The sequence below is a fragment of the Pyrgilauda ruficollis genome, unplaced genomic scaffold (assembly GCF_017590135.1).
Source record: "Pyrgilauda ruficollis isolate IOZ18807 unplaced genomic scaffold, ASM1759013v1 scaffold56, whole genome shotgun sequence".
Classification (NCBI taxonomy): Eukaryota; Metazoa; Chordata; class Aves; order Passeriformes; family Passeridae; genus Pyrgilauda; species Pyrgilauda ruficollis.
The window spans coordinates 5,156,892-5,171,384 of NW_024527266.1; the positions used below are offsets into that span (position 1 = coordinate 5,156,892).

Genomic DNA, 14,493 nt, shown 5'->3' on the forward strand with positions numbered 1-14,493 from the left:
CTTTCTTTCATTCCTTACCTTTCACTGCTGGCAAAACAAATCTTGCCCCTCCTTAGCGGCAGCTCTGATACGAGCCTGAACCTGGTGAACAGGTTCAGCTCTCTGTCCCAGGAGAAAACTATTCACTTTTTATGGTTTTGGGTAAGTCAGCTTTCCAAAAGCTGAGCAAGCTGTATCCACAAGGCAAGGAATACGGCCACAGAGCCAGGAGCAAGGCATGATCACCTCTCTCAGGAGGAGCAAGTGGTTAGATTGGGACAGCCACAGCAAGAAAATCCACCCTAACACACATGAAACTGCAGTTTCATCCAACAAAGATACTGGTCAGCACAAAACAAGTGGCCTAGCTGAAAAGCCTGCAATAGAGGTGTTTGCTAATACTCTTAAAACAGGCAGTTTTACCTATTTATCTGTAGTTTTACCTGGTGTCCACACCAGTAGCACTTATGAAGGCAGCCATGCGGATGAAAAACAACACTAAAACTGAGCAGACCCAAACTAGACAGAAATACAAGAGGTACTGCAGGATTTCTAGTAATAATTTTCCCCATTTCTAAATTGGACTTTGTTATTATCAAACAAGATGGCTGCCTTCATCACTATGTTAAAGAAATGTCTGTTTTCATTATAAACTTAACAGTTAGTTTCAGGGTGAATTTTTCTTTTCCCATTAGCTTCTGCATCAGATGAACAAAAATTATGCTTTTCTTTTATTAAAAAAAAAAGTCCATATTAACTCCACTGTCTTTATTTCTCTCCACCTCCTCTGCTCAATTACTAGAAGCAATTTACAGACAATAAATGTAACTTCACAGCTGCCTGTATGAAGTATTCCCTTCATTTTATAGATGAGGTTACAGGCTATACAGAAATTAATATCAGCAAGGTCTACTTCAAAGCTGGATAAGCAAGAGGAACAGATGCACTCTTAAAGAATACAGATCATGATGGTACTCTAGTAAAACTAGTAATAAAGGATTAAGAATGTTGCCAGTTGGATATAAATTCTTTGAATGCATCTGCTTAAACACAGTAACAAACAAAGGCTTGCTTTGAGGTTTTGCTTGGGTTTATTCTGTTATTGCTAGGAACAGCATTATGAGATTTCAGATACACCGCTCACAGACCAAACATGCTCGCTTTACTAGTAAACATTGCTCAACTGCTCACCTCGGGACTCAAAGAGGCTCTCTTCCCAGCTGGTCACCAGGAATCTGCAGCTAGAAACTCTGGACGTAATTTTAATCAATACAGATAAGCAAGCCAGGAGAGAGTCCAGTGTTATCTGACACAGCCTCATGGGCTTTGGCAGGGCTAGGAGCAGCAAGAAGCAGCATCAGTTGTTATAGCTGCCAGACGTGACTGTGAAAAAGCACTGGGAGTAGCAACACTAGAGGGGGAAGAAAAAAATCCAAAGGTGCAGTTTTGTGCAGGCACTCTTCTGATGATAACTGCTCCTTTAGGCTTCATAAAAATGCACAGCCAACTTGTCTTCTTCCACACATTATCAGAGCTCAGAAATAGCACCTCAGTCTAGTTATACAATCCAGCAGGCACAGCTTCTCCTAGGAAGCAACCACCACTGGCATGCAGGTACTCCAAAGGCTGAGTCATCTCAACAGGCCCTTCAAGGGAAAATAATCCTATTAAGAATTGGTGTGCTGGTATTGAAGGCAAAAAGGAGTGTTAATTTCGGCAGTTAATTACACTGCTTCCACTCCATCCATTTTCTACCAAACCTAACACCTGTAGGTTAGTAAATTCACCATGCTCCCCCATCCACCCCCAAGGTCCTTTCTTGACCCTAAAACCCCTCTTTAGCCAGCAACTGCCTGTCATTGCCCATGTTTCCTTACCCCTGACTAACACAAATTAGTATTTGTACAATCACAGAGCCAGAAAACCTAATTTAGGACTTAGGCCTTCATTTCTAGCCTGCATACAAATTCCTTCACCTGAGGACAGGTTACAGCACTCCCCCCTCTCCTAAACTCTTCCAAAGGGGTGGACTGAGAAAGAAGCCAGTGGCTTAGGTCAAGAATTTTGCTTTTGAGACTGGTAGATCCTTTGTGGAGACTGATCCACTGATATATTTCCAATACAAGAAACATATAAAATGCCTAGAATTTGATATCTGCTTTTTAATTAAATTGAAATAAGTAAATCACAGCCTGTTGCCATGGAGAATGAACAGACACGGCCTCTTGACTCCAGGGCAGGATCAAGCAGGAGAGGCAGACAAGGCTGTGAAATTAAAAACACCTATTTTAAAGCAAATGGTCTTGATAATTAGCAAAAAATGTGGCATAGGGAAATAATATAGCCATATGGCAGGAAGTGGTTTTCAAGGTGAACTACAAAGCCGTTTTAAATAAATGAATAAACTGCTGGAGCTGCTGGGTCACCCACAGAATCATATACGCAGGATTAAACGTGACTTGAAAAATACACTGAAAAATAGCAATTAGCTCTTCTTTCACTTTCCTACCTATAGTCTGCATCTGTGTCTGTTCTTATTTTTAAAGACTTGTTTCAAGCAACTAATGCTTGCACCTATTTGCATTTACCAGACAGTCATCAAATTCAGACATTTTCAAAAGCCTTGCAGTTTACCCTGAAGCTAGAACCAAGTTTATGGGACATAAAACCTTTTCTCTATTACTCAGTGTCATCACACAATCCTGGGCAGGTCATCAGACACTAACAATCATTCCTGAATCTGTGCATCCTTGTTATGACTCCCATGACAAAGTGACTTTGGAGGGAATTTGCCCTCCACACACCAATCCTGTTCTACACCTCTCAAGAAGCACAGCTCAGAAAGAGTCAAAAAGTAACTCTGCTTCATCAGTGGGAGGCTGACTGCACATCCACGCTTGGCTGGTGGACAAGAGCCTTGCATGCTCCCTTCCCAGTTTGTCTGGAGCACAAGACATCAAAATATTCCACCCCTTTTAAGATACTTCTGCTCTGCTCAGATCTAAAAGGGCTGCAGCAAGGAAACCCCCTCATCACCTTTTTGAGCCCAGCCAGGGCAAATCTGAGCAAGACTGTCTAACAACTTCCAGTAAGCATGTGGCCAAAGTGCATCAAATTCATAACAGCTTAAAATACTTGAAATAAACTGTACCTGATGACTCAGTTTCAAAAATGTGCTGTACATTCTTTTAAAGGGAAGGGACAGATGAACTAACTTTCACTTCAAACCTCCCATCCACACTAAAGAAAAAGCCAACCTTTTCTCCTGTTCCATGAAGACACAAGTTGTCAGCCACAATCATTTGGTCTTCCACAGCAGTTAAGGATCCACATGAAACAAACTCTCAGGGTCTCAGGTCAGACCTTTGTGACACAGCTAGTTGGTTACATGAAAAACCAGTCACATTCTCAATCCTCAGCAGCCCAACTTGAGCCAGCTATTGACAAGTTACCCTCTGTTTTCCACCATGACCAAGAAACACCCACAAAGTGAGGAGAGCTGGGACAGAAATCTTGGGAAAAAAAGTTGTGGAAAAATGCACAATTAAAATTAGTATTCTCTGTTTTCACAGTTTTGTCCAGTTTTAGATCATTTGCTGCTTTAGTTAAAGTCACCACTGCTTAAGATGTTTGGCTTCCATTAAAAATAAACTCCAGGTCCAAGTCTGCATGAAGATAAGGATAAACTTGCAAATCTGGTTCACCCTGAAGGACACCAATTCCTTAAAAATGCTAGGGTGGGGGCAGCACATGTGGCCTAATTCACAGTTTTTGAACAGTCAAGGCTAACAGCAGTATCTGCCCAACTTCTTTGCTCATGCACCCCACTTCTTTCCAAACCCTGCAGCAGAGGAGCTGTGAAACACCTCAGGACACATCAGCTGCGCTGGAAGATGCTACACACCCTTGGTTTCCTCACTGCCCAGCACATTCCCTGGCATGTCAACAGTTTCCTACTGCTTGAACCACAGTACTGCGATACCACCCAAACACAGATGGCTTTGCCAGAAACTGTTTCTGCCCTGACCGGCAAATGGCACATAGAGGGCAACAGGTGGCTTCAGTCTCCTCCCTTCGTAGTTCTACTTACTTTTAATTTTGACTTGAAGAGATTTAACACAATTATAAAGGCTGGCCAAGCATCTCCCTTTGAAAGGGAGCTGCCTTTTCTTCTTCATCCACACAAGCCAAGAGAACCACACAGATGAAGACTCCTTCCCAGGGTCACTCCCAGTTGGACAGAACCGGGGTTTAAGGGACGCCACCATTAAAACTCAAGCCAGTGGTCACTTGGCATATGAAGGAAGATGCTAACCATGCCCAGGAGAGATTACTTTCATATCACAGCATACTGGGTCACAAGCCAAAAATAATTCTTTTTAAAAACCAACAACAACAAAACCCACAACAACAACAAAAAAAAACCCCACTTAAACAACAACCAAAACCAGACAAAAAACCCCCACACCATGCCTCAGACTGTTCCCTTCAGCAGCATCACACTGAACCACACACACAATAGAGGGGCCAAGAACCCTGCCCAGGCTGTCCACAGCTCCTCATTCCCATCACCCGTGCCAGCTCCCTGCAAGCCCCTCCTGCACCCCTTGCAAACATCCCCAGGACCGCCTTCACCCACCCACAAACTCTCCCTGACATCTATGCCCCCGGGAGCCCTTCACGCCCCACCAGCCGGGTAGAAGGCTTCCCAAACAAGCAGAGGCTTCAGCCGCCAGCCTTGCTGGGTATTTTTCCCCCGGCGGTGCGGCTGCCCGGGCTCCCAGCGGGAGCTTCCAGCCCTAAACCTCGGCGGCTCCAGGAGCGTGTGGCACACGTGCGCGCCCGCCGCTGTCAACAACTTCCAGCCACCGTCCCAGTGGGCAAGTCCCGGGGGCGAGGGGCTGCCTACCGCCCCAGCAGTGATCTGCCTTGGGAAAGGACGCTCGTAAGCAGGACAGCGCTTTAACAAAAATAAAGATCACCTAAATATTATCCTTAACAGCCAGAAAGGTCACGACGTGGAGGTCCATAAGGGGGGAGGGGAGGGAGATGGGTAAGGGGAGGGGAAGAAGGGGGGTGGCAACGCACAAACCCCCACGGTTTTAACTGTTTGACTGCCGAAAAAAATGAAATAATGTGAAGTAACTGGAGACTTACGAGACGGACAGACCCCCACGCGAGGGACTGCCCGGCTGCCCGAGCCCCCGCCCGCCCTTCACGCGAGGGAAGGCGGCGGAGGGAGGATGTGGGAAGCAAATAACACCCCCAGCAAACGCCGCACACGCCGGGGTCCCCCCCACACGCCCCCGCTTACCTGTGCGGGCCGGCGGCCCTCAGGGTCCCATGGCAGCCCCGTCCCGCCCCGCCCCGCCCCGTCCCGCGGCGGGCACAGGAGCTCCCGAGCCTTTGTTGCGCGGAGGGGAACGGGAACGGGAGCGGGTCCTGTCAGCTCATGTGACGCGGCGGGCTCGGTCTCCGCCGCCCCTCCTTGCTGCTCTCCCCTGCCCGCCCTCCGCCGGCGCTCAGCGCAGGCCCCGCAGCCGGGAGCGGGTCTCAGGCCCGACTGGCGGCTGGCGGAGCGGCGGCGGAGGAGGAGCCGGCGGCGGGGCGGGCTCGGCGGCGGGGCCGGGCGCGGAGGAGGGCGAGGAGGGCTCTGGCAGCGGAGCGCTGCCTGCCTGCCGCGGGAGGCGGCGGGGCCGGGCGGGCCGTCCTGCCCCCGCGGCAGACCCCCGCTCTGGGAGTGCTGACACGGAGCCCCGAGCAGGGCAGGGCGTTTGTTCCCCTCCTGAGGCTGCTGGCGCTGCGCTCGGGGCCCTGCTGCACAGGCCCGGGCCTGCCGCTGCACGCTGGAAAGTAAATAAAAACCTAATTATGTGCTTTCTAGTTGGGGCTCGCAAGGAAAGAGAGGAAAACCCCTCGTTTTCTCGAGAAGAGATCTGAGAAATAGCAGCACTGGATGAGATCAGCATCCTGCCTTTGAGATGGCTGAACAGACAAACCCTAGGAGTCGGCTACAAGAAACAGACCATGGCCATGATCTTGTGGTCAGGCACTTACCAACAGCTGGGGTCTTCGTATTTAACAGTTCTCAAAGGATTTTTTTTTTTTTTAATGCATTCAGTATTTTTGGTTTTGAACCATTTGAAATGTTTGTGTCTGCTCCATCATGCAGTAAGCATCCAGCTTTCTTCTCCAGAGAGCATTTAATCATCTCCTTTTGTTTGCCAAACTCTAAGTAGGGGGCAGAGAGAGATTACCTTCCCGCAGGTCTTTAAAACCCCAATATGCCGTTTTTCTTCACAATCCAAGACTGAAAAAACAAACACCACAAGCCCGGCCTTGTAGAGGAAACACAAGTGACATTTTTATCAAAAATGCAGACAGCTCAGACAACCTCGGATTCCCTCATCAAACACAACCACCAATTCTGCTTCCTTGCCATCCAAAGATTGCTATTCCATGGGAATCACCTTCCTAGACACCACAGCTGACATTAAAAATGGCACCCCAAAAGCCAGCACATAACCGAGAACCTACAGACCATCAAACGTGCTCTGTAAAGCAGGAGCAATAAGATCAGCAGCCATTCACAACACAACAAAAAGCTGTGAGATTCAGCCAGTCCTGCAGATACTGTTACACCTGCTCTGAGGGGAACACCAGTGAGCTGTTTTATACACCAAGGTCACTCTTCCGTAAAATAGATACAAATTTACTACAATAAAGATATGGTAGCAACAACAGCAATTTTGGAAAATAACTTTTCAAGGAATCGAGGCTTATTTGGTGCTCGTGTAATGATATCAAAATTAACAGGGATTGGCAAAGTCTCTAACCACATTAGCTCTCTGCAAATCTGTTTTTCTGCTTTTTATTTTAGTCTCTGCTGTAGCATTCTCCCCTGCAACCACGTGCTCCTGCTGATGATAATACTCCATGCTAAAATGCACTCATAAAATAATCTCTTAAACTACTGGCTCTGAAAGGGTGTTTTTTTCCCCCATGTCTCTCCTGCTAACCTTCAGGCTCTCCCTTTTGCAACTCATTACAGGACAGATGCAAACATAAGAAAAAGAACCAGATACCACCACTGCATCAAATATGAAATATGTCAGTACTGCCTCACAGACAGCATAATCAATGCCCTTCCTCCCAAAGCAAATCTGCCAAAATTCTTTATTCTTGCATGTGCTTGTCCCAAATCTCTACAGCTCATCACTTCATCCAGCACAGGAGATACCCCCACAGAAACCATGTGAATGAAACTAAATAATTGCTGTCTTAAAACAAGCACATACAGTCAGCCAATAAAGGACATTAGGAGAGTATTTGTCAGACAGCAAAAATGTGAATGCTTCAATCCTTACCCCAAAGGAGACCAAAACCTTCCCAAAAGCTAAAGCTTGGCATTAAAACTTATAATCCCTCGATACTGAAGCTATGGATTTAAAGGAGATGTTGCCTGCCTAGCCTGTTACAGCCTCCCTGCTGACCTCTCCTTTGTCACCAGCACAAGCAGCCCTTTTTCGCTAGAGGTCCATGAGAAAACCAGCAGCCTGTCATTCACTGCTGTTTACACTCCCTTCCACTTCATAGGTGCTCCTTTTTTCTTTTTTCTTAAGTAGTCCAATTGATTAATATAATTAGATTAAACTAAGAGCAATTGCATCTAACCTGTAGCTAGCTTGAATATTGCTGTTTTCTGTCAGATCTGATAAAAAGACCCTGAGCCCAATAGCTGTTTGCTTTTTCTAGTTCTATCAGTTGATCTAATACAAGATATTACCTTTCACCACAAACCTTGCTTCCCTAGGATCTTTACACCATCATGGCTACAATACCATTTTAATGCTTTGCCTTAACTGATTCTTCCATATTCTCTTATCTATGAAGAAGAATATGATAAAATGTGTTCACTTCTGTATCACTTCTTACACTGTTTTCATAAACATAATATTCAAGCACCTTCTAGGACTGCATTAGCTGCTCTGAATACCTTCTGTCATATGAAGGGATTGGTTTTCTTTTTTTTTTTTTTTGGTTTTTTTTTTTTTTGTTCTTTCCCCAGAAAGAAAACGATGCATGGAGCAAAGTTTTGGTTTCATGATTGTTTCATCCCCTTTATTCATGTTGCTCTGTGTTTATACCATAGAAAACGAGGACAATGGCAGTTTATGTGATAGATAGACCTTATTTCCCAAGGAAGCTAATTTCAGAGTGTTGTGCCACCCATAGAAACAGTCTCCCGCACAAAGCAACATTTTACTATGTCATTCCCCACCAAAGAAAAGCTAATCCATATTCTTGACATTTGGGACAGAAACTTCCTAAGGCAAGAATAGCATTTTCTTTTCTCCAGAAAAAGAGTTTCAACCTGTGATCCTCAGTATGCGACGTTCAAACAGATTGTGGCAGATTATTAACATACAGGCCAGCGCTCTATACGGTTATAAATAGGAAAATCTGGAAACCAAAAAGAGTAACACGCCTTTTAATTGCACCGAGGCAGATTATCATAGGACAGCCTGGAAGGGAAATGGTGGAAACAGATTAATCCATGCTAAAAAAAGAGAGGGAATTTACTTATGTGTAAGGAATCACACTGCTGTTCCTCAAAGAGGAACCCTGAATGATCCCACGTGTCTACAAAGGCAGTAGGTACAACATACGAGCTACTGAAAGACAGAAACTGAGGTGAAGAGAGGAATCATCTGTGCTCAAGCACTGAAAGCAGAAATGCCAGAAGACCTCAGGGAGACAGTAGACAGCAGATTTAATATGTTTTTGCAATGTGATATGGCAGCAAAAATCATGCACTTAATTTAATTTGGGGTTGTAAAGGCAGAGACCTCTTCTCAGAGACAGAGGCAATAGTCCCATTTTTTAATATAGCGGTGAGACCGCAGCTCGAAGACATGTTTAGTTCTGGACAACGCGGTGCTAGCTACATGTCAACAACTTGGAGAAAAATAAAACAAGAGGAACACAAAAAGATGGAAGGGATTACAGCATGTGTAGGTTGGCCAAATAACAACTGTGAAGAGCACCATGGGAATTGCAGGTGAGAACTTCAGGGGTGCAGAAGCACCAAGGGAGCAAGAAGGAATGTTTAGGGTTGTCTGAGTGAGTGTAAATGGAATAAATATAAAGAAAATTAAGTAAAGGAAACATTAATCTACAAGACTGCAAGATAGCATCCCACAGGAGCTCCCACCACCTGATTCACATCACACAAGACTATGGAGTGAAACACACAAGAAACCACTAAAGAAACCCTGACTGCAGGAAAGGATTACATGAGGACAGGATGCCTTTGGGACCATTTAACTGCTCACTGGGACATCTCCAGAGCAATAGGTCCCAGCCCAGTACATAGAAATCTCCCTTCTCCACACCATTGCTGGAGGCACTTGTAGACCAAAATAACCACGTGTGTGGGTAACCATAGATGGAATCTTGTATTCAGAGGGGCTGTGGTGGGGAAGGTCTATTGTCAGAATTTTTCCCTTTTATCACTACGACTTCCTTGAGATGTCACTGGCTCACCATCTGCAAAAAACCAGCAGTGATGTTTTAATAAACATTCATTTGGATTACACAGACCTTGGAGTAGATGTCTTGGACAGCACTAACCTCTTCCAGGGTCTGTGGCAGATACAGTTGTTAATTAGAATGAAAAAAATCTTTCATATTCCATAGTTAGAGAGATGAAACCAAGATAGGATGTAAAAGAGGTAACATAGGAAAGCTTGCACCCATAATACCGTTACATCACATTTTGCCATCATATTGTCTAGCTTGCCTGCTATACAGAAAAGGAGACCTGACAGTTTAGTATGGTGCTTCAAAGCAAGGGCTGATACACCATATCACTGCTAAGCCCAGATGTGCCACACACTCATTGCTGGGGGAAGAAAAAAACAGGGGGAAAAAAACTCAATTTTATAAATGTTCCGTAGAGAGTCTGAATGGCTATTCCTTTTAATTTGGTCTATATTTTTTTAACACCACCCTTCAGGGAGGCATGTGCAGTGATCATTATCAGTTCACCCATAACAAAGCACACAGAGGTATAGTCCCCCATAAGCGCTGACCTTAAATTGTCTTCCTCTACAGAGAAATGTCATGAGCTTCATGAAGGAAACCTTTCTGCTTATTTATGTAAATGAAAAATATGGCATAACACACAAATATACAGCAAATGTAAGTGTACTAATATTTGATATAATCTTGTAAGGAATTGCTGAAGCATATGCTAGAATTAATCCATCACTGCCCCCCCCCAGCTTATCACAAAGCTGTGACTGCTTCCTTTGCACTCTGCTTAATGGTCCATCTTTCTCAGGACAACATATGTTACAAATCTCTGTAATTTCATGCTCTTACCTTGCAGACCATGTTTAAAGAAAAGGAAAAAAAAAAAGAAAAAAGAAGCATTTTCTCCTTTATTTCAAATGTAGTTCTTGTCTAAGTGCTTGGACAGGCACTGTCAGCTCTGAAAATTCAAGATTAATCAAGCAATTAAGAATTGATATCTAGTGACTTATCATGACTGGAAATGAGAGATGCTGCATTCATTTTAGCTCTGCAAAAACCCAAAATAGCTAACCTGATTTTTATGGACAGCGAGATCTTAAACCTTTTGGGGAGAACAGTTACAATTCCTTCTATTAAAGTGGTTCCTTCAGAACCTCCACCTGCGTTCTGCACCTTTCTTAGCAAAGGGCCAGTCTGTACAGAGGGCCATGCTGGAAGAGCTGCACACTTCAGATTCACACCCTGCCTTTACCTGAATGAGTCTGAAAGTGTACAGAAATCCCAAGAGAGCCAAGATGAAGTTTTGCTTTCTCTCCCCCATGTGCCAGCACAGCATTGCATTGCACTGCTTGAATAAACAGCCCAAGTGAGCAGGAATTACATCACTTCAAAACTGTGGTTTCCTTTAAACATTAAAAAGAACGGCAAGCATTTCTATTCACATAACTATCAGCATTATCACCTCTCCTCACACCTCCTTCTCCAGCATCTAATTGTTGTGATGGTAGGGATTTCCCTGCCTCCTTCCTTGGGAGTGGAGAGAGCCTTTGCAACTCAGCTGCAGTCATTTGGTTTCCTCTCCATGAGCTCAGGAACTTCTTCAGCAATCAGAAAGACTTCATGGATTGGATGTGCAACAACTCAGCACATTCCCTCTGTAAACATTTATTTGGAGAATTATGGCATACATATTTGGACTTTTTATGGTAATTTGGACCTGATGAGCTTTCCTTATTGTCAAAATGATGGATGCCTCTGTAAAAGAGAGGAGTAACTTATTCTGCAGCTTCACTACCTCAGCTAGGCAGATGCAGGTCTGATTGATACCTGCAGGAGAAATCAAAAGTGAAAAGCAAAGTGCAGCAGAACCCAGTGTTGGTGACTCAGGAAGAAACTTTATTTTTCCCTAAACTGTAAGTAGCTCAGGAGCTCTTACTTACCCAGCTACTTACCCAGGTTTCTTTCTGGACAACCTGATAGAATTAAGAACACAGAAACCTGAATTCTGTTCCAAACTTCACCTCTCCTCTGATGTTCTGTAGTCTTGGAAAAGTTATTTAAGCTCCTGAGTCTCCATTTTTTCCATGCATGAAGCTGAAATGTCATACTGAGCCTTGCAAGAACTTCTGAAACCTCTGATTTTAATAGTACGTGTCAGTGCCAAAAGCACCATTACAGGCATTACAGCACTAATTCTCTCACAAGGGAGGGAAGCTCACTGTGTCACAGGTATTTTGGATACAATTATTACCCCTGGAAGTGCTCAGATATCATTGCACAAAATTGTAGGCAGATGAATCTTTCAGATGGGATAGAAACCAGAGGCCCTGACAGGTTATTAAAAGACATAACGTTTTGAAGAAGCCCATATGTTAGCTTTTTCATGTTCACCCTGTTCCAATTTGGATAATTACGTTCTAACTCTTTAAAGCAGGGTGGCTGACCTGCCTGGCCCTACCAGCTGTATATCCAAATCTTCATGTGGCCCAGACTGATACAACACAACCCACATATTTCAAAAAGCTGAAGGAAAAGAGGAGCTCTAGGAGAGGTTCATCAGCTAGTGAGAAAGATTTCCTCCTGGAATGGGAGCCCTCCCCTCCTGCTGAAACAGTCCTTCCCTGAGAAGCAGCTTCTCTGTGTCACTTCCCACAGGAACCTGCCTGGTGCTGTCAGGGCACCATCACACTTTGTCCCCAGGCAGCTGCACAGTGGCAGCTCTCTGATGCACAGATGCTGTGAACATTGAAGATTCACAGCTCACAACACATTCCAGCAGTTTACAGGCCTAGTTATTAATAGTGAAGAACCTAGTGACATACTAGTTACTAATAGTAATCTGCACTTCTACTTCATCATTAAGAAAGAAAAACATTTCATCCCTCACAATAAGTGGAGCCTGGCTTGTCCAAGAATCAAGGAAGCGAAGATACTGGAGGTTCACATTCTTCTCTTGGAGATCACTGGTGCTCTGTTGAGCTGCTCCTTTTTTCTTTATAAACTCTCAATGATAATTCACTGTGCGTTGCACATCTTGACCACTACAGAAAGAGCAATATCTGAGCCTTCATCAGTTTCCCGACATAGTAAAGAAGAGCAGCAGCATATGGTGCAAAGGATTTTTTTTCACCACAGACACACATTTTCCCAAACCCAAGATAAAATTCCTCCAAATGGTGAAAGTGGTGGCAGTTCCAAGCAGCTCCCAACATCTGGCTAATTTTGCATTTCAGATGCCACTCTGACCCAGTGATGGTGTCAGCAGCCACTCTCCTGTCCCTTGCATGGGCAGTCGTGTGCCAAGACATTGGTATCTGATGAAGCAATTGCTCCAGACATGGATGGAAAACAGGCTCCCCTGTTCTGTCCCCATCTCTTCACAGGTGCTGGTGGCACCTGGGCCAAGGTGCAGACCTTTGAGGAGTGTCAGAGTCACCAGCCACAGCGGTAGCAGACAGTCCTGGCTGGGGATGCCTGTAGCTGCCCACCCCCAGGGAGTCTGTGGTCTGAGGGTTACCAGGGAAGCTGGCGGGGGCATGTGGGCACGCAGGGGACAGGAAAGAGAGCAGAAAGGACCTAGGGCACCATCTGGTGGCTTCACTCACTGCCTTCCCTAAATCCTTGTCTCACGGGGTCATAATATGGCATGGCCAAGGGCTAAGAGAACACCAGGTCTTCCCAAGAGACAGCGCAGCTGGAAGAAGAGACCCCTGCCCTTGGCCCAGACTCACACACCTGTAGGGCACTCTGGGTAGGACAGCAGTGCAAACCAGAGCCTAGCAACCATTTTTCTTGGGTGCTGTGCAGTCAAGCACTTCCCTTGATAAAGATCCAGCCCTAGCTGGGTATTTAGAGATGATTTGCAGTAGAGACACCCCTGAGAAGGCTAAAGAAGAGAAGACAGAAGTGATGAAGGAGAACACTTTGGACACGTGTTCCACTGGCATTATCTACCACAGTAAGGTCTTGTCTGCAGATAAAGGCAAAATATAGTTTGCACTGTTTTGTATGACAAACCAGTACCCATGCAAGAGCTTGTCCTCTGCAGAAAAAGATCAAATCAACAAACCTCTCAACTGCACCCTGGTTTTTACCTTCTCAAATAAGGATTTGCTGTAGAGCATTATGAAGGAGTCCATTTAAAGGGAATAGATGACCTCAGTGTCACCAACACCCTTTGCAGCAATGCACTCTCAGGACCAAAGGCTCATGTCTGGTGATGAGGGCAAAGGATCCTAGTCCTAACACAGCACCTCCTTTAGAAGAAGGCAGGCAGTGCACTTCCACCTCACACCACTGCTTACTTTGGTAACAGGCCTCCACTTCCCTGAAATCCTGCCAATAGAAAAGGATAATTCAATACCTGGGAATCAAATGTTATACCACCACCAGGGATCCTGCTCTGTGCATAACAGCACCATGCTGGGGGAAGCAAGTGAAGCTGAAGCCCTTAGAGACACAGTTTTTAACAGGAATCCATTCTCAGTGTTCAGTTTAAAGCAAAATGTACAGGGTGAACACACAATAAGCCAGTCACTGCTTCTCATATTTGTGGAGCTGGGGAAACTGATCCATCATTTCCTTTTTTTTTTTTTTTTCCCCAATTGCCTAACACTTAGAAATGAACACATTTCCTCTTGCTAGTAGCACTCATTTTTTGCACCTATCCTCATGGGCCACAGAGCCAGGTAAGACAAAAAGACCAAATGACAACAAAAAGATCAAGTGACTGCCTTTTCCCTGAACAAATCTCTGCTACAAAGTAGCTATACCAATATTATATAAATTATATTTCATAGTCTCTCCTACCTGTGCCTTCAGGCACTTCCTCATACCACCTTGGAAAACTCCATACCATTTAAAAACATCCCTGCTCTCACAGCCTCCTGCTTTATGCTTTTCTCTCTCACACAAGCTGTTGCTGCTGTGGCTGCCCATGGTGCATAATACTAAAGAAGTGATTTTAGATTGTGGCTT

General features: G+C 44.9%; 1 protein-coding gene across 2 annotated transcripts in view; it reads right to left on the reverse strand.

The window, feature by feature from the left end:
• TCF20 (transcription factor 20) overlaps positions 1-5,548 on the reverse strand; it is a 131,135-nt gene extending 125,587 nt beyond the window's left edge. For both annotated transcript variants that reach the window (XM_041481436.1, XM_041481434.1), the window contains exon 1: positions 5,294-5,548. The gene's annotated coding sequence lies outside the window, so the exon portion shown is untranslated. The remainder of the gene's footprint in view (positions 1-5,293) is intronic.
• Positions 5,549-14,493: the final 8,945 nt, after the last annotated feature.